Source organism: Mixophyes fleayi, chromosome 9 (genome assembly GCF_038048845.1).
Source record: "Mixophyes fleayi isolate aMixFle1 chromosome 9, aMixFle1.hap1, whole genome shotgun sequence".
NCBI classification, from domain to species: Eukaryota; Metazoa; Chordata; class Amphibia; order Anura; family Limnodynastidae; genus Mixophyes; species Mixophyes fleayi.
In genome coordinates, this window is record NC_134410.1 from 108,142,574 (window position 1) to 108,165,308 (window position 22,735).

The 22,735-nt window shown below is 42.3% G+C and overlaps 1 protein-coding gene across 3 annotated transcripts in view; it reads right to left on the reverse strand.

Moving 5' to 3' along the window:
- The window catches only part of L1CAM (L1 cell adhesion molecule), a 183,429-nt gene extending 162,065 nt beyond the window's left edge, over positions 1-21,364 (reverse strand). For 2 of the 3 annotated variants that reach the window (XM_075184835.1, XM_075184833.1), the window contains exon 1: positions 21,175-21,363. The gene's annotated coding sequence lies outside the window, so the exon portion shown is untranslated. Of the gene's footprint in view, positions 1-21,174 lie in introns of all 3 variants that reach the window. The other variant, XM_075184834.1, reaches the window with a different exon arrangement.
- Positions 21,365-22,735: the final 1,371 nt, after the last annotated feature.

Sequence of the window (22,735 nt, forward strand, 5' to 3'; positions counted from 1 at the left end):
GCTCTCCCTTTTCAAGCAGAGCTGTGTGAAGCAGGGGCAGGGTCCAGCCACCTCAATTATACAGTGCTCCAGGCTTGAAGGGGGGTTTCCGGGCACTAGGAAAACCCCTCGGTTTGCCTATGGACCCATACACTGGATCCTGTGTGTACAGATCAGAGAGGGAATGAATAGGACAAAAGATTTGTTACTTTGGACAAAATCAGGGATTTTGCGCAGGACTGTGTCCCAGTATATCAGGATTAAGCAACCAATGGGCCACCGTCCAATGATCCAACCACTCAATTACAACCGGCAAATTGGAGCGACCGACAGAGGCTAATGTGACTTGTGTAGAGTAAGGCGAGGTACACACTGGCCCAATGATTGCACGAAAAACCTCCAGTGAACCGACATCCGACCATTTGGTCAGATATCGTTTGAGTGTGTATAGTGACACGATGATCTAAAGTCGTCCTGTAGTGTGTATGCTCATGCTCACGATCTCCATAGTTTACAGATTTGTGCTCTTTTCAGCCGATGTCGACAATGAATGTCCCGGTGAATAAATGTAGAGTGCTGTAGAAGGAATAATTCATTTGATCGTTCTGAGACAGAATGTTTTGTTTCAGAGTCACAGAAGCTAACGAAATTTATTAGGACATGTGGATAGCTATAACAAGGTGGTTTTAATCAGTGTGACAATGTGACAATAATGAATGAATGAATATTGTGCTGTCATTCTCCGGGCTAGAGGACCAGATGAAGGACCAGATGAAGAGCACAGATCTGAAGGTAAATAGTGTCAGTGTGTATGGATGAATCATCAGACTGATCAGACTTTCAGTCGTGGGTTCAATCGTTTGAGATAACACGTCGGTCAGAAGATTCTTCAGTGTGTACTTAGCCTTACAGCCGGTCGAAGGTCAGGCAACTGTTCTTGCTGTTTCAGAATGATGGGAGGATCATAATATGTCCATTGATTCATCTTTTCAAATGTCGGCAGGCTGGTGGTGGTGTGAAGTGTGGGGTGTGGTTTTTTGTCATACCTTAGGCCCCATGATATGAATAAAGCAAAATTTAAATACCACATGATATCTGAACATCGTGCTGATCAGGTGCATCCCTTTGCAGCAGAGCTGTAACCATCTATAAATTGAGGTTTTATTGCTCCATTCCCCATGGTTAAGAAAGTCTCTGAATGGTTTTAGTAACATGACAGTGAATTCACCTTAATGTAGCAGTCTTCCCAGTTACTAGATTTCAATCTAGTTAAGCTATTATGGAATGAGATTTAACAGGCTATTATGAGCAACCATATCTCGTTAGCTAATTTGCAAAACTAGAGGGTACATTGGAGTAGACATGGGCCAGGATCCCTGTTCCATACTTTTGACACCTTGTTCAGTCTGTACAGATACAAACTCAGGGTGTTGTTTGTGTAATTGCTAGATCAACTCATTGTACCTAATATAGAGGTTATTCAGTGTACACCTCCAATAATACTTCTTCAGCTGCTGCCTAGCTAATGCCAGTCACATATACAAAGATCTGATATTTCACCAAATTACCAAATACATGGCCAATTATGCCACAAGGTGGGTCAGGTTGCATAGATATGGTCACTCAGGAGTCAGGCCAAACATCAGGATGGCAATGGTCCGCACGCACTGCACATGTGACCATGGAATCGGTCAATCGATTTTCTAAGATATTAATTGGGCAAAACATATATGTGGGCTCACACATGGAGCTATGTTTGTCCAATTTAATTATGAAAATTAAATTGACCTGAGCATATTTATATGTTTGGCCAGCCTAAGAATAATGAGTAATATAGTTCAGCAACTGGAGCAAATCCACACACAGTAAACCATTCCTCCAAAATCGTGCTATGGTCACACCTCCAAACATTTCATCTGACCAAATTGATGTTCAGTCTTGTCTGCTGTGCTACAGTTTTAAGCATAGGTTCACACAACTAACAAGGCAGACTTTAGACAAAAATAAGCATAGAATACTATTGCTAAAAAGACAAGAAAAACAAAGACTACAAGAGTCTAAAATACAAATAAAACACATTGTGCCTGAGTCATTAAGGAACGCAAATGTCGATACGTGCCGTATTTTGCATAAAAATTGCACTGTGCAAGCTCAGAAAAGGACTAAACGCCAGTGAACACAAGTGGATCCAATTCATCTTCGAACGTAAAGGACATTTCCGACAGTCTACAGGGGAGGGAACAGGGGAGGGCAGGGGCGTAAGCACGTATGTGCAGTAAGGACGATATTCAGCTCTCGTCATCTCTCAGGTACGTACCGTATAGGCAGAACGTACATACACCAGTATTCAACTAGAAATGTTTCTTGAGATCCTCATCTTGTTGACTACGGACGTGCCTGTCCAGGTGGATTGATGTCCAAAATAATAAACCATTGTGCCAAAAAAGGACTGTCAGGACACTTGTCCAAAACACAATGTTGATTGGGGCAGACAAAATATAAAACATATGTTTACTTAATATTTCTAATATTATAGGGGAAAAACTGTTAATGTTAAATTCTGCCATCAATCACCAGAGCTCTTACAGGCTGAACGTGCTCTCAAAGATAGGGCCGTTGTTATGGAAGTAATTGATTAAAGAAAATCAATCACAAAGAAGATTGTTTTTATGTCACGGCACTAAACGCATGAATCTGATTTGTATTTCTGTGAAATAGCAAAACAAATGACCATGTTTAGTATTTGTAAATGCTGTATTGATCCAGAATCTATACTTTAAAGGTATGCGCACCAATTTAATTTTTTTGTTGTTGTTCTTGTTGGTTAAATTACCACTCTTGGATTTGATTGGATTGGATTACCTGTCACCCGACTTTTTACCAATTCTAAAGAAAGTGATCATATTGAATAACTGAACTGATGCACATATAGCCGGAAAAAATATCCTTGAAGTTTAGAATATTTGACATTATCCAACACATCCTGGTTAACTAAATATTATGACGATAATGTTACTATTATTCACATTTATGACATAACCCGTAACAAACTATGTAATCATTATGGTTAATTTTTCTATTTTATGTACACTTTCCATTTAATATGTCATAATATGAGACATGGTACGTAGGCACTATAATAATTGGATTATGTCTTGTACAGCAAACATAATGCCTCACATAAACCTAAATTATGAATAAACGAACCACTTTATAGACATTCTGACATATACATTGGGTAAATGGCTTTGACAGAAAGGGCACAGAGGTCACTGGGGGGAGCAGTGTTGTATTCTCTGCAGAAAGGGATACAGAGGTCAGAGCAGCTCATCCAGAAGCATTCCCAGAAATGACTTCAGTAACAGTAATATCATTTAAGTGCAAGGTGATCCAGAAGAGGCGGAATCAAAACCATTAGCAACTACCCAGATTTACTACCGATTGCTATCCTTGCAAAGCAGTAAAGCGTCTCCCTGTCATGGTAAAGAAGGACTCTGACCATTATTAGTATTTTTGGGGGATATCAGCCTCTCTACCCAACTGCCAGAGCTGCGGAGATCCAGCGTTCTGGAAAAGGGGTAATTGAGCAGAGAAATTGGATCTTCTTTATGAATGTTTGAATATTATTAATAAATTATTTTACGCTAGCCGTACATGACAATACATCAGTAAAATAAGTTATTCAGGTAAAGCTGGCCCCACACACTGCGATATCACTGATATTGGGCAACAGGCTCAACAGGAGTTGAAGTGTGATACCAGATAATGGGAAAGCTCATTAGTTGATCACAACCAATCAGAATCCTCCCTCTATGGCACTGCTCCACCCAACCCTTTCAGTTATCTCCCTGTCAAGGACCAAGATCACCATTCAAGGCCGGAATTTATTCACCCCCTTACATTAAATCTGAACGTATGCTCAAGTGGTGCAGTGCTCCCATGTGTCCTGGTTAAGCAGCACGTTGGCTCAGTGGTTAGCACTTCTGCCTCACAGCACTGGGGTCATGAGTTCGATTCCCGAGCATGGCCTTATCTGTGTGGAGTTTGTATGTTCTCCCCGTGTTTGCGTGGGTTTCCTCTGGGTGCTCCGGTTTTCTCCCACACTCCAAAAACATACTGGTAGGTTAATTGGCTGCTATTAAATTGCCCTTAGTCTCTCTGTCTGTGTGTGTATGTTAGGGGATTTAGATTGTAAGCTCCAATGCGGCTGGGAGTGATGTGAATGAGTTCTCTGTACGGCGCTGCGGAATTAGTGGCGCTATATAAATTGATGATGATGGTTTTTCCCAGGACACATTCATATGCATGAGAGCTATGCTTGTTCTTTCTTTTTTTGGACTCAGAAACCAATCTTTTAATGTAGCCATAGACTATTCGCTCTGGGTGAAGTAGCTGCTGTGAAATGACAATAATATACAGCAGGTCCTTCCGTATTGTTGTCCAGCACAGGGAGAGAACTTATTCATATTTCTATTAACAAACAAACTGCATATGTGGCTGTTCTCAACAATGGCTGGCTGATGCAGTAACTGTGACTTCCCTGTTACTTACTATGCAGTCGACCTAGCCCATCTACGTACCTGTAAACAAACCCAACACCTGCCCACCACAGGATATTAAATGTTTTGATCTTAGAGCAATTATAACGTGGTCTCTATCCATGTATTCAAGAGGGAAACAGTGAAAGCTGTGCCAAAAAGACAGACGAAAGGAACACACTTTATTTTGCTGTGCTCAGAAATCAATACAAGTCGGAAAGCAGAGTTACGTGACTCTGGTTGCTAAGCAACATATTGCTCCTTCATCTCTTCCCCCTGGCTCCTTGTATTGTGAACTACCGGCAGCAGATACCTTGCGTAATGTCACTGATTGATTTCTGCTGTCATTATACAATAGGGGACATGATTGGATTTATACTAAGGCAATTTAAAGCCACTTCTCTCATTTACCTTGTTACCTTGCCCCACTTCCTGAACTCCCTTAGTCTCTTGTATAGTCCAGCTGCAAATGCACCAGTTATAATGGCTCCTAGTACCATGGTAAAGCATACACTTGCTCATATTGGACACTACTGTGTACTGTTGCATAATTGTTTTCTACTGTGGGTGTCTTGTAGCTAACCTATTTCAAGATCTGGGTTACCCAATAGCAGGCATCTCAAAGAGGCATATTTAATTTGTGTCTACACCCCCCTACTGTACTGCACGTTCACGCCCCTGATCCCCCTCTAAGTTGTGCGCATACACAATTTTACACTAAGATGCACCTTTAAATCACGCACATCCATTTATATGTAAAATCAGGCCCAGTGTTTTTTGTCCCAGTCATAGTCCAAATGAGAAAAGAAAAACGAAAAATTTCCACACACTGTCAACAACACAAATTACTATCGCCTGCAACTCTCCCTCACTGGCATCCAATCATAAGCAACCAGCGTGTAAAAAGGCTTGTGATTGGCTGGGCGGTCCTAGTTACTCCCGCTATAGTCATTTTACGCAGATGGGTAATTTTTTTATGGGGAATTTCCTAGTTTTGTTTATTTTAAAACTGGACTATGATGCTTTAAGATAAAAGAAAGGAAGATTATTATAATTGTATTTTATTTATTTATGTAATAAAGTGGTGAACAAGGTTTGGAGACGTCTTTCAAACCACTAAACTTTATTTGAAAATGATATGTGTGCCAAAAGTTTGGAAATGTTTATTTAATTGAAAGGTGAGGAAGTAAAGGGGTACGAGGTTGGATTTTGATGTGACATCTATATTTTTGCACAGTGTGGAGTGGAGACATGCCCCTGATAACATGGATGTACTGAATAAATGTCCTCCACTGATTCTTAGCAAATTTATAGGCGGCGTTCAGATATAAGTTCAGTTCACAAAATAAGTCTTTATACTGTATTCCTCACTAAGGGCCTCATTTAGAGTTGGAAGCAAAGTCCGTTTCAGGCGCATCCTGCACATTTCCACTGACGCGCATGCGCAGTAAGCTCCAGTTCCCTGCAGTTCCGTCTGCTTTTCAGACGCAGTGTACACTGTGACAGCTTGCGTCTCAGTACGAGGGAAAGGGCGGAACATGGAGTTATGTAGGCGTGACCGTGAATAATTTAGATACTATGGGCATCTACCCGCAAAACTACCCTAGTCGGATCAAGACGCAGGCGGAACACACGTCAAAAAAAGACTGAAAAGAGCGGCAGGAATTAGGTGGCGCAAGTAGTTAGCTAGCTGCAGGAACTGGTCGCAGCTTGGTAGGGTATTACTAGTGGGACACAACTGGGGTTGCATGCCATTCATAATACCCTACCAAGCTGCGGCACACTCCCACTCCTACTCTTTTATGTACGTCTTAGACGCACATTGCGTCCGACTCTAAATGAGGCCCTAAGTGTCTCAATGATGTCACTGGTTCCTTGGCAAGTCAACTCATGCACAGGGGGGGTCAGGGGAACATCTGCCCCCCAGGTCATTCCCATAATGGGTTACTTTGGTCGGGGTCACTGAGCTACCTGCATATTTTTGCCTTTAAAATATTCCCAATAGACTGATGAGCAGAGTCATCCCCCTCCCTCAACCGTCAACTCCCCACTCGGACCAAAATTGGCCAGTCAGCCCCTGCTCGCGCATACTCACATCTGCAAAAACTAGCCTAGCCAAATAAAAAATTATCCTTAACTCTGCAATTGGAGATCAGTGGGAAAGTTGGTAAGTATTGTCTGTTCACTGCTGCTCTGTAATGAAGGGTTTTGTAGGGGAGGGGTGGAGAGAACAGGGCAGCCTTCAAACGCGCTAGTCACGTCCTGGGTATGGTCACGCCCCCATTGTGATGTGGCCACGCCCCCATCATGACATGGTCACACTCTCTGTCCCGATGCCGCCTACCCGAATGTTGGGAGGTATGATAAATAGGCCCTTAGTGCTGGCTGGTGTTTCTAGTGTCCTCCAAGGAAACAAACTAAGATATGTCCCTATCTAATTTATTGCTGAACTGTATGAGATTCCTGATTACTTGTGATGTTGCTGAACAATACAAGTTGTTTTTTAGAAGAAAAATAATAGTCAACAAACATGTTTTTATGCTTATTTTTAAAGGCAAAATAGGATTTATTCTTTCACAGTTTTATCAACCAGAGCCTAGAAGTCTGAATTGTGTGGTGCAGGAGAAGCAATCTGATGATAATGGAAATCATTTTCATCCCAGATGTGGAGACAGCAGAATATGTGGACTTAGCAATAAAAATAACAGTACACTGTGTTACGGACAAACAAGGATCGGGTCTGCTTTTGTTTATGCAAGTGCTCACAAAATCTGTCCTTTAACATTTGCATTGCCAGATTAATGTCTTCTCCAAACAAAACAGTCAGGAGCATTACAGATTCAGGAAACACCGTTTGTATAATTAACCTCAGTGGTTGAAGTGAAAATTTAGAACTGGCGGTATGAAAATTATAATGGGAATTGAATTTAATAGTTTTACAATAAATGCAGTAGGAGAAGTGGCGATAAGGCATACCACCATATACACCTCCAATTTCACCACTGAATAGCATGTCAACGTATTACATACCTATGTAATATGTTGTCCTAGGCAAGCGAGTGAATACACTAACAATTACTTACTGGGTACAGTACATTGCCCTAGGGGCATAACCTGCTACCGCTGAATCTCATAGCAAAATTGGGTGGAGGTGGGCTGTTATGTTTCTCCATCCTCTCCGTTGGTAGGCCAGCGCTATTAGCTTTGTTCATCTGAGCGTGCGGTGGCCAGAGTAGTGGTTGGAGAGGCCTCAGTGGTCCCACCCTCAGCTGTGTACCGCCCCTGCATTGCCTCTCTATCCAACACGTCCTCCTCAATTATATTTACAGTGAAAAATACATGATTAGTGAAGGCCAAGTAGTCAAATAGAAGCAAAGTAAAAATTGGATAATTAAAAGCAAAAGTAAATAATATAAACCCTTTCTTTGTGGCCTTATTAATTTGTCTAGATGGCCTATTAGACAAATTCACTACTTTTACCTACTGTTACCGTCATTGAGAGGTGGTGAAAATTTACAGTCACAGAGATGCAATTTTGATTGTTTTTGACCATTTGTCCCACTCTGAAAGGGCTTGGACACACTGCTATTATATCCTCAGTTTTACGCTCGGCTACAATTGTTGTAATGACTACACAGTAAATGGAGCATTGACAGAGTCTGAAGTATGGATCATATAACAGATAATGTAGCAACCCACAGGTCTCACAGTCTTCCATGTTTGTGACATTACTACACTTGTTTTTGTGGCTTTGCACCATATTGCACAACAATGATGGCAGCTGTGCCGGAGGATATATAATTTAGCAGGGGATGGAGATATCAGAGCAGCCATAGTCCTTACCAGGTAAGTGCGTAATGTGCAGCTGAAGCAGTGCATACAAGTGGCTTTTAGAACCTTCCATTTAAATGAGCAAACTTAAAGTTAACTGGGGTAAATTGGAGGCATGCCCTTCCGTTTCTGTGGGGCCTCAGAGCTGGGTGTCTATACCTTGTCCAGAGGTGGTGTTCTTAATGAAGGTCTGTGCAAGGATGGAACTACACCAGTGGATCCCAAACTTTCTCAGTTTGAGGCATCCTTAGCATAGGCAAACTGAGGAAAACCCCCCTCCAAGCCTGGAAACCCCCTCCAAGCCTGGGGCACTGTATAATTGAGGTGGCTGGACCCTGCCCCCGATTCAGACAGCTCTGGTTGAAAAGGGAGAGCTGTGTGCACCTAACAGTAGTGCATGCATCATTGCCCATGTATATTATGGGGATATGAAGAGTTGGAGAGCAGCCAAGCACTGTCTAATGTTATAGCTACGCCCCCATGCATGCTGGTCACGCCCACTGGCGGCGTGGTGTGAAAACCCCCCTCTACAAATCCTGCGTTTGCCCCTGCTTAGGGTCTGAATAATTTTTGCAACACACCCCTAAGCCAAACTAATTACCAAGTAGTCCCAAATGCTTACCACCGGCCCTGCCGTGGCACCCCTACGAGATCGCTGTGGCACCCCAGGGAGCCGCGGCACACAGTTTGACAACCACTGAACTACACAATTGTGTTTTTATGCAGATGTACCTGCTAGAAAAGCAATGTCATTAACAATATAAATCAGCCCTTCCTCTTCAGACTAATTGAAAACAAGCCATTTGGACTTTAGACAATTCAAGGGCGTATTCGTTACACCCATGTTGGGCACCTATGGGAGGGATCAATTCCATCACACCAGGAAGTAAAATCCAGGTAAATGTATGCCCATTCAACATGTGAGAACGATCAGGTACAAATGTGAACAAAAGAGAAAAATTATTTTGCTTTGTATGTGTCATAAATAACCCTCTACCGAGTATTATACCTTTATAAATATTGTGCAACAAGTCACCAAACAGTTCCGTGACTTTATAAGTTAGTGTTTCTAATGAGCTGGAGCAGCGACATCATAATTAGGGAATTTTCAGGAGCTATCACACCGGTGGCTCAGTGGTTAGCACTTCTGCATCACAGCGCTGGGGTCATGAGTTCAATTCCCGACCATGGTCTTATCTGTGTGGAGTTTGTATGTTCTCCCTGTTTTTGCGTGGGTTTTCTCCGGGTGCTCCGATTTCCTCCCACACTCCAAAAACATACTAGTAGGTTAATTGGCTGCTATCAAAATTTACCCTAGTGCAGTGATAGCTAACCTGTGACACTCCAGGTGTTGTAAAACTACAAGCCCCAGCATGCTTTGCCAGCTATCAGCTAGTTATCTACTGGCAAAGCATGCTGGGGATTGTAGTTTCACAACACCTGGAGTGTCACAGGTTAGCCATCACTGCCCTAGTCTCTCTCTCTCTCTCTCTCTCTCTGTATGTTAGGGAATTTAGACTGTAAGCTCCAATGGGGCAGGGACTGATGTGAATGAGCTCTCTGTACAGCGCTGCGGAATCTGTGGCGCTATACAAATAAATGGTGATGATGATGGTTCCATCCTATTCACTGTAATCTTATCCTGCATTCTCACCTGTTTTCTTTATTCTTCATGTCATCCAGCTACTGTTTGTCATTGGCCTGGAAGAGTGCGACGCATATAGCTAATCTCATAGGCGGCTGGTGGTTAATAATGTACCAGGCAGAAGCATGCGATTTTGGCCCACTGTAGCGCACAAACATGATTTATAAGAGCTTTATTGTGTTTCTATTTGGGAACTAGTGAAATTCAGACTGCTGCTACAGCCAATGGTGCATGTGTTTCACAGATTACATTTCTGTTTAATATTCACACAGCCTCTGTAGAGGATGATCCAGTCACACACATAACATTAATTCAGAGAATAGAAGAATGGACAGACTAAGGGAGAGCCAAATGGTCCTTCGCTGCCATCCATCTGCCCTTCAGCTGCTTGCTAGGAGCTCCTACTGCTACACATGGGTACAGCCTCCCCTTTTAAGAGCCACCGCCCTTCAGAAGCATTGAGCTATGTAATCATCACAGGACTCTAGCAGCTGATTCTCCTTAGAGGTTCGACACAGGGAGAACCTGTCATTCTGTCTCTTGTCTGGATTCACCTATGCTCTTACTATGATCAGCTCCCGACCATCACACTATAGGAAGTTAGTAGCTAGATCTCAGTCACTAAATGAAATGCTGTTTGTTGTAAGTGATATCTTTGAAGTATGTGACAAACATAATATACTATCGGTAAAGATTGAGTTACCGATATATCTGTAATTCTGGAGGTATCTCAATATCCTGTACTCAGACCAGTGAACTGGTGATAAGTTGTCCTAGATCACGGTGTAATGACAGGTCATAGCTGTGGATTAGCTAATGGTCTGATCAACGTAGTTTACAGTAAAATAAAACCCACTGAAAGGACTTAGAGATGTGATATAGCATAGCGAAATATATTGCCTTGCCTTTTCCTTCAATGGCTGAATAGCCATTGCTAATCAGAAAATGTTGATCATCGCATGCTGCCATATCACTTCATTAGCTACATACTATATTTTGGTGATCAAAACATAATCCGCTGCTAAGGATTGCAGTCCAAAAATGATGAATACATTGAGCCGTGATATATTTACAAAATTTCTGTAAACGTTTGTAAACAAACTGCCCTGTTAGAATCAGTGTATGCTCTAAAATATGTTTCGTTCACCTGTATATTACCTGTACCAGTTTATATATCACACGTTTTGAAAAATAGACACCTAGAGGAAAGTATTTACATTATTATAAATTGTCTCTCTCTCTCAGCATACAGAGTTTGACACTTTGAAAGAGATCATAATGGCAGCTCCCAGACAGCTGTAAAGTCAATTGACATTTGCAAGCTTTATTCAGATTTTTAAATTCCAGCAAAAACATGCAAATGGGTACGGGGATGGAATCTATTGGTTCCAAAGTCTTCATACCCACTTCCACTTGCGACTGCAGTCCTGAACAGCAGCAGCATGGTAGAGACATTTGGGCGCTAGATACTCCCTTTACTTGCATGCTATTGAATTCCCCCAACCACAGGTGTTATTTCTGGTTACACAATGCATATCAAACCCAATTACATTTGACATTATGGGGGAGATTCAATTGCCGGGAATGTGGTGTGCGGACATCACCACATTGCCAGCAGTTACGGTAGGAGATTCCTGCCATAACATTGGCAAGTGGTGACTCTGGAACATCCGCAGGGACACCTCGCGTCGAAATTGAATCTCCCCCTATGTATCATTGGCCTAAATTAGTTGCAAACGCCCAAAATTATTGAACGTCCCAACAAATCAAGCCTGTAATGACATTTTGGTAAGCCAATAAGCGTAATAATTGGGTCCAGTGATATAGTGTCTGACCTTAGCATCAGATGGCTAGATGTGTCCAATTTGACTGTACACTTGCCCAGTTATCACCATAATTTATCAGTAAAATCTCACCGAGGCAGCTGAGTTATACTCACATACCTTTGACCGACTGGCTCCAAGTGGTAAGGGTTATCATACCGATTTGACGGCCAGTCTGAAGGGATTTGCCTATCCGTAAATCCAAACAGCTATGACTCCATTTTTCTGAAGCCAAACTGCCGCTCAGCAACCCCTTTGAGTCTCCAAAAAAATGGGACTGTCCCACTCAAAAAAGGACTTGTTGTATTATTTTTTTAGTCCCATAAGGAAATACTTTCAATTATGTTTTCCTTAGATGTGAAAAGTAGAAAGTGCTAAATAATACATTTCCTATGTACGCCCATCATTAAAATAGGATTATAGTATTGTCAAGAAAACAATATGGAGGACACTGTTGTCTGCATGAAACAATTTGATGGCGCTGCAGACAGTGCAGGTCTCTCTGCTACACTAGAAGAAGATAGAAACTATTTTTTTATTGGCATTTATTAGCTATTATACTGATGTTGCTAATTTAATGTAAGATTTTTTTAAAATGTAGGGATGGAGAAAGGTGAACATTTAAATGATACAACATTAATGGGCTTACAGAGAGGTGCCCATGGTTGTGATGGCAAATTAGTTTTGATCTGACAGATTCAAGATGATAAGGGCGTGACAGGACAAAGGAGTTGTGAATTGTCTCTCAAGGATGGATATAAGAATTGATTAATAAACATGTCACTCATTCGGAATCCTATCTTCTGACAATCAACCAGGATTTAAGGTACCTAAATGAAAAAGAGGTGCGAACACTGGACATTTAATTATCATTGGCTAATAGCCGTATTGATGTCAAAGTTCCTAATTAGTTGTCATGAGTTTAAAATCCCTGTCCATGTCTTTATTCCTTAAAAAAGCAGATTCAGTGAAATGGGCGATTACTGTGACCCAACGAATGTCTGTGTTATGCAGAATTTCCTAATTCGCTATATAGATTAGAAATCAGTCACAGAGTCAGTTTTATGAGGAGCAGTGGCCATTAGTTGTGACCGTGAAGAGAGAGATCAGTGATATAGACGTAGGCTTTGATAAGACCTATATCCTAGTGGCAACAGCACAATCCTAGTGGTCAGCTAGAAGGGGCAGGCTGGGCAGGGGGGCAACTGGGGGGCAACTTGCCAGCCCTCCCCTGTCAGCTAGGTATTGGATACAAATCGTGGATGCACTTCTAAGAAGGCAATTTGTCTAAAATGATAGCAACTCTCTTACACGAATGTCACCCGATTAGATGAGACAGACATAACAGATTTATGTATAAGATGAGAAATAACCTGTCTTCTATACATAGAGGGCCTGAGTCATTTAGGAGAGCAAAGCAAAAAAAAAGGAGTAACTTTGCACCTGGGCAAAACCATGTTGCATTGGAGGGGGAGGTAAATTTAAAATGTGGGGACAGATTTATAGTTGGGGTAGGGCATGTCCTAGATCTACTTTGAATTTCAGTGTACAAATAAAGCTATCAAGTATTTGTGTGCTAGATGAAAAAGCAGCCTGTGTTTGACTTGTATGCAAAATAATAAACTAATTTGCACCCCTTGCATTGTAACATGGTTTGTCCAGGATCAAATTTACTCCTTTTTTTTGCCTTGCTCTCCTTAAAGACTCAGGCCCAGAGACTTCAGCACATATAAAATTAAAGAAATATCCTCTGTATTCCTTAATGTAAGTGTGTAGAGTTACTTAGTAACAATAGACAGGTGTGGCCAGAAGATTTGTAATATGTGGCTGAAATGGCAACAAAGTTACAACCTTCAAACTTCTGGCCTTATGTAGAGTCGGATGCAATTTAAGTTTATCTTAAGACACGTGCGACTTGGAATATTACGAAAATGCCATGGGGGGGGAGCAGCCACAAGAGATACGGTTCCTAGAGGCGTACCTGCCGCTACTACCCCTCAGCATAGTATGCAAGGAGCGTTAACATGCCCTTACTGTGCTGTACCTACACCACCCCCCCCACTACCTCCCCCGGTCCTCTGCCTCTACATGACCCCCTTCGTGTGACCGTTAAAAGCAACTCACTTTGCAGCAAATAGGAGTGGAAGAAATAAGAAACAATCTACCCTCTAATATAATATAAGGGGAAAAATTCTGATCCAACAAAAATGAAATACAAAACTATTAATCTATCAATTGGAATTTTTTTATTAAGAGACAATCCATATACAATTAACATACAGCGCTGTATACATCGATTTTTCAATTCCCTTTATTTTTCCATATACTAATAAAATATTTATATTTTAACATTAGTGCTTCACTAATATAGAAATTAATTTGCTCTGTTTCTTGCATTGTGACTGATACACTGTAATACACTGCTTTTAATTGCAGTAAGATTATTATGTGGTATCGACATAACAGTGCATCAGGCAGGTCTGCGGGTCCAATCATTTCCATGCAGACTGGGAGCAAGCAACTTAGAAGAGTACAATGTATATTTTTCCATCCAATTCAGTTAGTAGTGGAATTAAGATCTTTATAAGTGTAAATGAAAACGGTAATGACCACCATAGAGGAGTCATAAACGAGAAGTGGGACACCTATTAATTTGGCTATAGAACCCTTTAACTATTTTGCTGCTAGAGCAATGTACAGTATAGCACAAGGATGATTGAGAACTCCTTCTAATTGGAAGTCACATTTGACGGCATTTCATCAATATTCTAAAGAGCACTTTACTGCACCATAAGCCTTCAATCAAAACAAATGAATTTCCTTACCTAAGGCTAATATAAAGAGTGGATGTCTGTGAAATGACTTTGGACCTTAGTAATGATACATGAGTTGTGATGCTGCTGCTCGTTGGAGGTATAGGAGAGGTATTACAGGTAGGTGCTATAGCAGTGTTGGCTAACTTGTGACACTCCAGGTGATGTGAAACTACAAGTCCCAGCATGCTTTGCCAATATATAGCAGCTTATTGCTGGAAGGGTAAGCTGGGACTTGTAGTTTCAAAAACACCTGGAGTGTCACAGGTTAGCCAACACTGTGCTATAGATTGTTGAGCAGTTCTCACCATATTAAGAGAAGCTTTGCTGACTCTCTTCTAACACAACAATTTGATTATAGAGACAGGCCACACCCATGTTTAGCCAAGTCACTCCCCAGGTTTACCCAGTATGCCTGCCATGGCCACACCCCCTTATTGCCGGACCACACCCCATGACGAACACAACAGTTGGTTGGGGATGATACCACATAACTCAATGAAAAGTCAGATTTTGTCAAGCAATTGTTTTTGGACCATAGTAGCACCAGCTTTGGCCAGTTTTGTTCTAAAACAACCAAACAGCTAATTCAGAACGGTAAATTAACTATTGGGACCCTGATATACCTAACTTACAAGTCACACTACTGATATATGTAGATTTGAATGATGAGTGAGAATATTTTCTTAAAATTGGTTTATTTTATTTGGAATTTTAAATGATGCACGATGTGGCTTTTAGTGCATTTGCAAACATGTTTGATCTTGTTACCTGTTTCACAATTATGGGACCTGCAAAACAGATGCACATTGTTGCAGTTTCCAGGGAATCATTTCTTAAAGCAATGGACCCATATTGCTGAAATCTGTCATTCTGTAACACTGCACATCTAAGATCATCATAGGCAAACTGAAATAGGGTTTCCTAGTGCCTGGAAAAACCCCCTTCCAAGCCTGGGACACTGTATAATTCAGGTGGCTGGACCCTGCCCCCGCTTCACACGACTCTGCTTGAAAAGAGAGAGCTGCATGCACCTAACAGTAGTACACGCAGCATTGCCCATGTATATTATGGGGATAGGGAGAGTTGGGGAGCAGCCAAACACTGTCTAATATTATAGCTACGCCCCCATGCATGGTCACGCCCACTGGTGGCATGGTGTGGAAACCCCTCTCTGCAAACCCTGCATTTGCCCCTGATCATAGTGATGTCACGCCTGGTCTGATCAGTCTCCGGCCCTGATGCCACCGCTTGTTGACCCCGTACAGACTGCTCACATTTGTGCCCGCAGAGACCTCCCCCCGCGCTGCGCGCAGCCTAGATGGGGTATGATCATGCAGTCCAATAGCAAGCAGTCCATTGTACCAGTCCCACCCTTGTCTTGGAGCCTTTGGGTCTGATATTCAACCCTAATGACGCAGTTAAATGTGTGAGCAGTATAAATGTTTAATTCACCCAAAAAGGCGATGCAAATTAACCGGGAGGTTCTGTATTAACCACGTGGCTTAGTTTCTGTGCGCAAATGCTGCAATTACGGTAATGAAAACATCGCTCATTTTTGCTTGCATCCCTATTTGGTGCGAGCAAAAATGAGTGAAGATTATTACCTAGAACATCTTACGGTAACATAACCTTTGCGGCTACTTGATTCGTCCCCTACATGACAAATATACACCTTAAAGATCACTCTTACATTCTAGTTTACTAAACAGTAAGGTATATACTTGTATTAAAAGTGGGAGTGTCAATTGCTGGTGATGTGAGGACATCACCGCGATGTCCCGGTGCACACATTGCCCCCCATTATAGTGGGGATCTCCACTCATTCTGTGCACCTCTGTGGGGTGCGAGGGAAACGAGAGGAGATTCCTACCATAACATTTGCGTTCTGCGACCCTGTGCACGTTCCAGAGACATCTCCCGCTGTATTGAATCTTCCCCAAAGACAAAGCAGGAAAAGACCAAGAAAGCAAATATAAACTGTCATCCTCTTATACTAGTCAATTACAAGCTCTTAAGTGCACAAACAATGTCCTTGTCCCAAGACATGTCCAAGAATTCTCAAATTCTGCTTCTAGGCATACAACCATCCCTGAATAATATGCTGAAATCAGCCTGGTTTTAATTATTAAAATACAAAACATTCCATACCCATTTATAAAATCAAAGGCACTATTTAGATCTGTATTATTATTTTAAGGAATTGCAAACTTTATTGTTGACTTACAGACTGCCAACAAACTGCGAGTTTGAAAAAGTGGAGATGTTGCCTATAGCAACCAATCAGGTTCTAGGTATCATTTTTTTACTACATTCCACAAAATGACAGCTAGAACCTGATTGGTTGCTATAGGCAACATCTTTACTTTTTCAAACCTGCAGTTTAGTAAATATACTCCTATGTGTTTTGGGGGAAATCGATTCCATACTTGCCAACCTTTGACAAGTGAATTCCGGGAGATCTCGAGCAGGGGGTGTGGTTAGAGGGCCCCACCCCCACGCCAAAACCGTTTTTTTTGCGTGGAGGGTCCAAAATGACGCGATTCACCGCGAATTGCGTCATTTTGGCAAGTAAATTCCAGTATGCGGGATACTTGACTGCTCTCCCAAGAGTCCGGGAGACCTACCCGGATTTCAGGAGTCTCCCGGACATTCCGGGAGAGTTGGCAAGTATGATCTATTCATTATCTCTTTGCTGATAATTAACAACCCCACATGCTAAGATTCAACCCCCCAAAACATCCATCCAATCTGAACAATATTCAACTAGATCCTGGGTGACCATTCCAGCAATGATATCTAAGAATCAGCTTTGTACACCAAGGTTAAAGGAGAACTCCAGGCAAATTAATTATTTTATGCCAAATCCCCATCCCCCAACTACTAGCTGAAACTTAGACATCGTGCCTTAAGACACAATTAGATTCAAACTTTCCTAGGCAATAACATGGTTGGCGATTACAGAAAGGAGTGCCGCTAGCAACTTATCTCTTACACAGCGGGAGTCCTGTTGGAGGGTCCCCTGTAATTTTACAATGTGGGGGAGAGGACTCGGGGTAAAATAAGTTATTGCCATGAATGTTATATACACAAGTTGTGAAGCATTACATAGGAATGTGATCTACAATAGCACACTTTAACGTCACTATACCAATCCTACACAATGTATGTATATAGTCTTGAAATGGTAAAATATTATTTTACAACATTGTAAGTAATGAAGATTTGTATTTTTACATTAACCCATTCAGTGTATCCATACAGGAAACAGGGTGATACCTGCTTTCTGAGGGTAAAACTAGACTTCTTTAAATGAAAAATGCTTTCTACCCCAATTATCTGTATCTAACCTTTACTGTGTAATTAATGTAATTAATGTCAGATCTTAGTGTGCATGGAGCAGATAGCGGGAGCAGCAGCCAGATTACATAGCAGGTCTTTGTATTGCCTTCTGTATTGGTCTTTGTAATGGCAGCAAGCTTACACGATTCTTCCCACCCATTTCCTAATTCCCGTTTCCAGTAATCAGGTTTCCCATCTCCTTGGTAACACAACTCACTCATTATAAGTCAACCTCACTGAATAGGAGACTGTTGTATTCCAATAAGCCTCACTGGGAAGGAGAAAGATGTATTCACTGGGAGCGTACTCACTGGGAGCAATCTTCAAGGAGCTGAGATGCATTTAAGATAACCTCACTAAGTAAGATCGAGATGTACTCACAGGGAGAAAGCCTCACTGAATGGGAGATCTGAGTGTACACTCTGGGAAAGCCTCACTGAACGGGAGATCTGAGTGTACACTCTGGGAAAGCCTCACTGAACGGGAGATCTGAGTGTACACTCTGGGAAAGCCTCATTGAACAAGAGATATGAGTGCACACTCTGGGGAAGCCGCACTGAACAGGAGATCTGAGTGTTCACTCTGGGGAAGCCGCACTGAACGGGAGATCTGAGTGTACACTCTGGGAAAGCCTCATTGAACAGGAGATATGAGTGCACACTCTGGGGAAGCCGCACTGAACAGGAGATCTAAGTGTTCACTCTGGGAAAGCCTCACTGACAGTATATTTGAGTGCACACTCTGGGAAAGCCTCATTGAACAGGAGATATGAGTGCACACTCTGGGGAAGCCGCACTGAACAGGAGATCTGAGTGTTCACTCTGGGAAAGCCTCACTGAACAGGAGATCTGAGTGCTCACTCTGGGAAAGGCACACTGAACAGGAGATCTGAGTGCACACTCTGGGGAAGCCGCACTGAACAGGAGATCTGAGTGTTCACTCTGGGAAAGCCTCACTGAACAGGAGATCTGAGTGTTCACTCTGGGAAAGCCTCACTGAACAGGAGATCTGAGTGTACACTCTGGGAAAGCCTCACTGAACAGGAGATCTGAGTGTACACTCTGGGAAAGCCTCACTGAACAGGAGATCTGAGTGCACACTCTGGGAAAGCCTTACTGAACAGGAGATCTGAGTGCTCACTCTGGAAAAGGCACACTGAACAGGAGATCTGAGTGCACACTCTGGGGAAGCCGCACTGAACAGGAGATATGAGTGTTCACTCTGGGAAAGCCTCACTGAACAGGAGATCTGAGTGTTCACTCTGGGAAAGCCTCACTGAACAGGAGATCTGAGTGTACACTCTGGGAAAGCATCACTGAACAGGAGATCTGAGTGTTCACTCTGGGAAAGCCTCACTGAACAGGAGATCTGAGTGTACACTCTGGGAAAGCCTCACTGAACAGGAGATCTGAGTGTACACTCTGGGAAAGCCTTACTGAACAGGAGATCTGAGTGTACACTCTGGGAAAGCCTCACTGACAGTATATTTGAGTGCACACTCTGGGAAAGCCACACTGAACAGAAGATCTGAGTGTTCACTCTGGGAAAGCCTCACTGAACAGGAGATCTGAGTGCACACTCTGGGAAAGCCTCACTGAACAGGAGATCTGAGTGCACACTCTGGGAAAGCCGCACTGAACAGGAGTGAGGAATATTCCCTAGGAATAAGCCTCACAGGGATATTACTGGGAACAAACCTTAGGAAGAGAGAGAGTGATGTCACTACCTCAGAAGTACACTGATTGCATGCAGTGTACATTGTAAAGAACCCTTACTGTAAGCAATTTTCATTCCAAAGACATTTTTCTAAGGTAAACACAGTAAAAAAACATCTTAGAAATGACTGCATGTTCCCTAGTAAGTCTCACAGAATAGTCCCAATCTCATGCACACTGTCCACCACGTATTAATAAAAACACATTTCAGTAAATGATGACACCTTCACTCACAGTGACTCAATGACTATCAAATTCCTCACTTACAGGGGACAACCTCAATCCCTGGCAAGCAACCACTCTGAGCCAAACCAGACCTGAAGACCACCTTAGTCACTAGAAAGTAAGCTGGTCCAACAGTGATGTTCTCACATAGTCACTGAGTGTCCACCAACCTTCCACAGATAAATGGGGCAGCGGAACTCAGTGGAAGATTCAGTATGTCACTCCCTACTTTAACCTGTGCATCACTGACTTCAGTACGCTGCTAGTTTCCAAGTACAACATGTAACCTTGAAATTATCCCAATACTGTCCATTCTGCCAAACTGGGAGTGGTCACTTGTCCGGTGATGCCAGGGCGGCGCCATTGGAAACAATTAGGAGCAAGATATTATACTTATAAGATGATTAATAGTGCAATTATTAAATCTGCACGGGGTTCCGCCTAAAAAAAAACACAATTCACAAATAATGTCCATGGAGCAAATATTATGCAATATTTCATGTGGGAATTTTGTGTCTTGCACTGTACGAAAAAATATGCTTCTATCGAGGTTCAGTGGATGAGTGAGAAAAGTGGTCCTATATAGATTCATAGATTCAGGCCCACACGTCCCCTTAGACATAACTTATCCCATCCCCCAACTCTGTGAGCATCTGCTGACGTCATTAAATGGTCCTTTCACCACTTTGACACAAACTGATGGGATTTTTGTATTACATCTTATATTAAATACTGTAGTATATATACTATATATTCAGTTATAAAATGCATAACTGAAATTAGCATCAGGAGGAAATAAATGAAATTAAAGAAAGGCAAGGGGAATTATACCATAGGAACATTTGCAATATATATATATATATATATATATATATATATATATATATATATATATATATATATATATATAATATGGAATGGAATAGCATGCACGGAATACATAAACACTTTTTTAAAGGAAGCATTGCTGTTTCTAGTCAATTTTCTGGCTTTTGCAGACAATATTATCCTCTAACATATTGCATTGCAATCCTGCCCTGTAGGGGTATGGTAACAATTGTACTAATTTCTGGTGCAGATAAAAGAGGAGCCGGCGATGACAGCAGACAATACAGGACCAGAGAGCATGCAAATTACAGGGTGTCTGTTTCATTCACTGGCACGTCTCACCCACTGTGGTGTTATATACTACACATCTGATGGCTGGAAGCAGACACAGGCATCTAGCTGGTACACGGTGCATCACACACACACACAGCCTACCTGGTAGAAGAAGGAACAATAGGGATGTCAGTGGCGTGTGCCTCCCCGCCTTGTTCTGGGTGTGCTGCCTTGGAATACAGCAGAGGGGAGCAGTAGCAGCAGCAGCAGCAGCAGGAGCAGGATTGCAGTTGTTGTATTTGAGAGAGGCACAAACCCACACAGTGATATCATCAACTGAGCCTGGACTCTCTGCTCCTCCTCTCTCTGATGCTGCAGGGTACAGACTGGGAATCTCACAGCACAAATCACTCACATATATAAAATAAAAAAAAAATCAGCTGGCAGAACAGGCACCATCCTATATACCTGCCAAGATTTGGGCAGAGTATGTGCGTTTCAGGGAGAAAGAAAGGGGCGATTAATGGTCCAAAGCTCAATGCATTTGTCTAATGACTCTATTCATTATTTAGCGTGCGCTGGTGATATCAGAAACTCTGCTTTGATGGTTTGGAGGGAAAAAAAGTCAATGTGTATCTGATTATGTGCATAATTTATAGGTCAGATAATGTACCTGATATCTGTCACTGTCTTTTCTTATCATAGCAGTGATATTTTATTCCTGTAATAGCTCTAAGGGTGCATTCAATAAGAGGATGGGCTATGTACTAAACATCTTGCATTGCAAATGTATCTGTTTACTTACTGATGTCCCAGAGAGATATGGGGGAGTTTAAACTTGCATCAGGGCACATGGACCACTAACTATGTCAAACCTTTCAGACTAGCATAAGAACTATGCTTTTAATTTAGAAACAGTCCCCCCCCTTAGACAATACTTGTCAACTTTTCCTTGTTGGCTTCAGGGAGATCCCGGGGAGGTGGGCATGGGGGGCGGGGTATGACGAATCACATCATTTTGGCCCCGGGGCTAAGATATTTCTGTCCTTAAGCCCCACCCCCCACCACTTATCTATTGTGGGGTCGAGAACCGGGAGGTTGCCCTGCTCTTCCGTGAGCCCGGGAGGTCTCCCAGAAATGCAGGAGTCTCCCGTACATTCCGGGAGAGTATGCAACTATGCGTTAAAGAAAAAGCAGCTAATGAATCTCTCCAGATTGAAGTGTCTTTTACATTTCTGTCTCCATTACTGAAGTCATGTTGTCTTACCTGTCAGTCTTTGATTAAACCTTGGTCTCCATGAAAATGGCCGCCTCCATAGGGATCAATACATGGACATAGGACACAATTTCTGAAGTGTGTCATCAGGCCACAGATGGTGAAGCCAACCACGTCTTGTACTGGCTCAGCACCAGGGAGAATGCCAGACTCTTCAAGGAGTGAGGGAGATTACCCCTATTTCAGGGAGTCTCCCTGACATTCAGGGAGAGTTGGCAAGTATGCCTTAGACAAGAACCCAGAACTAAAATTGAACTGTAACACCTCTACTTGCAGAACCATGGGGTCCAGTGTCTGTTACTGCTACCATTCATGAGAATGTCCTTTCCTGCCTCCTCCCCATGCCTAATCAACAGTCAATACTTATGCTGGATAAAGTGCTGTTGGCTCTTCAGGCAGCCATCCAAACAGAGCTCAATACAAAATGTTCCTGTCTCTTCCTGGAGA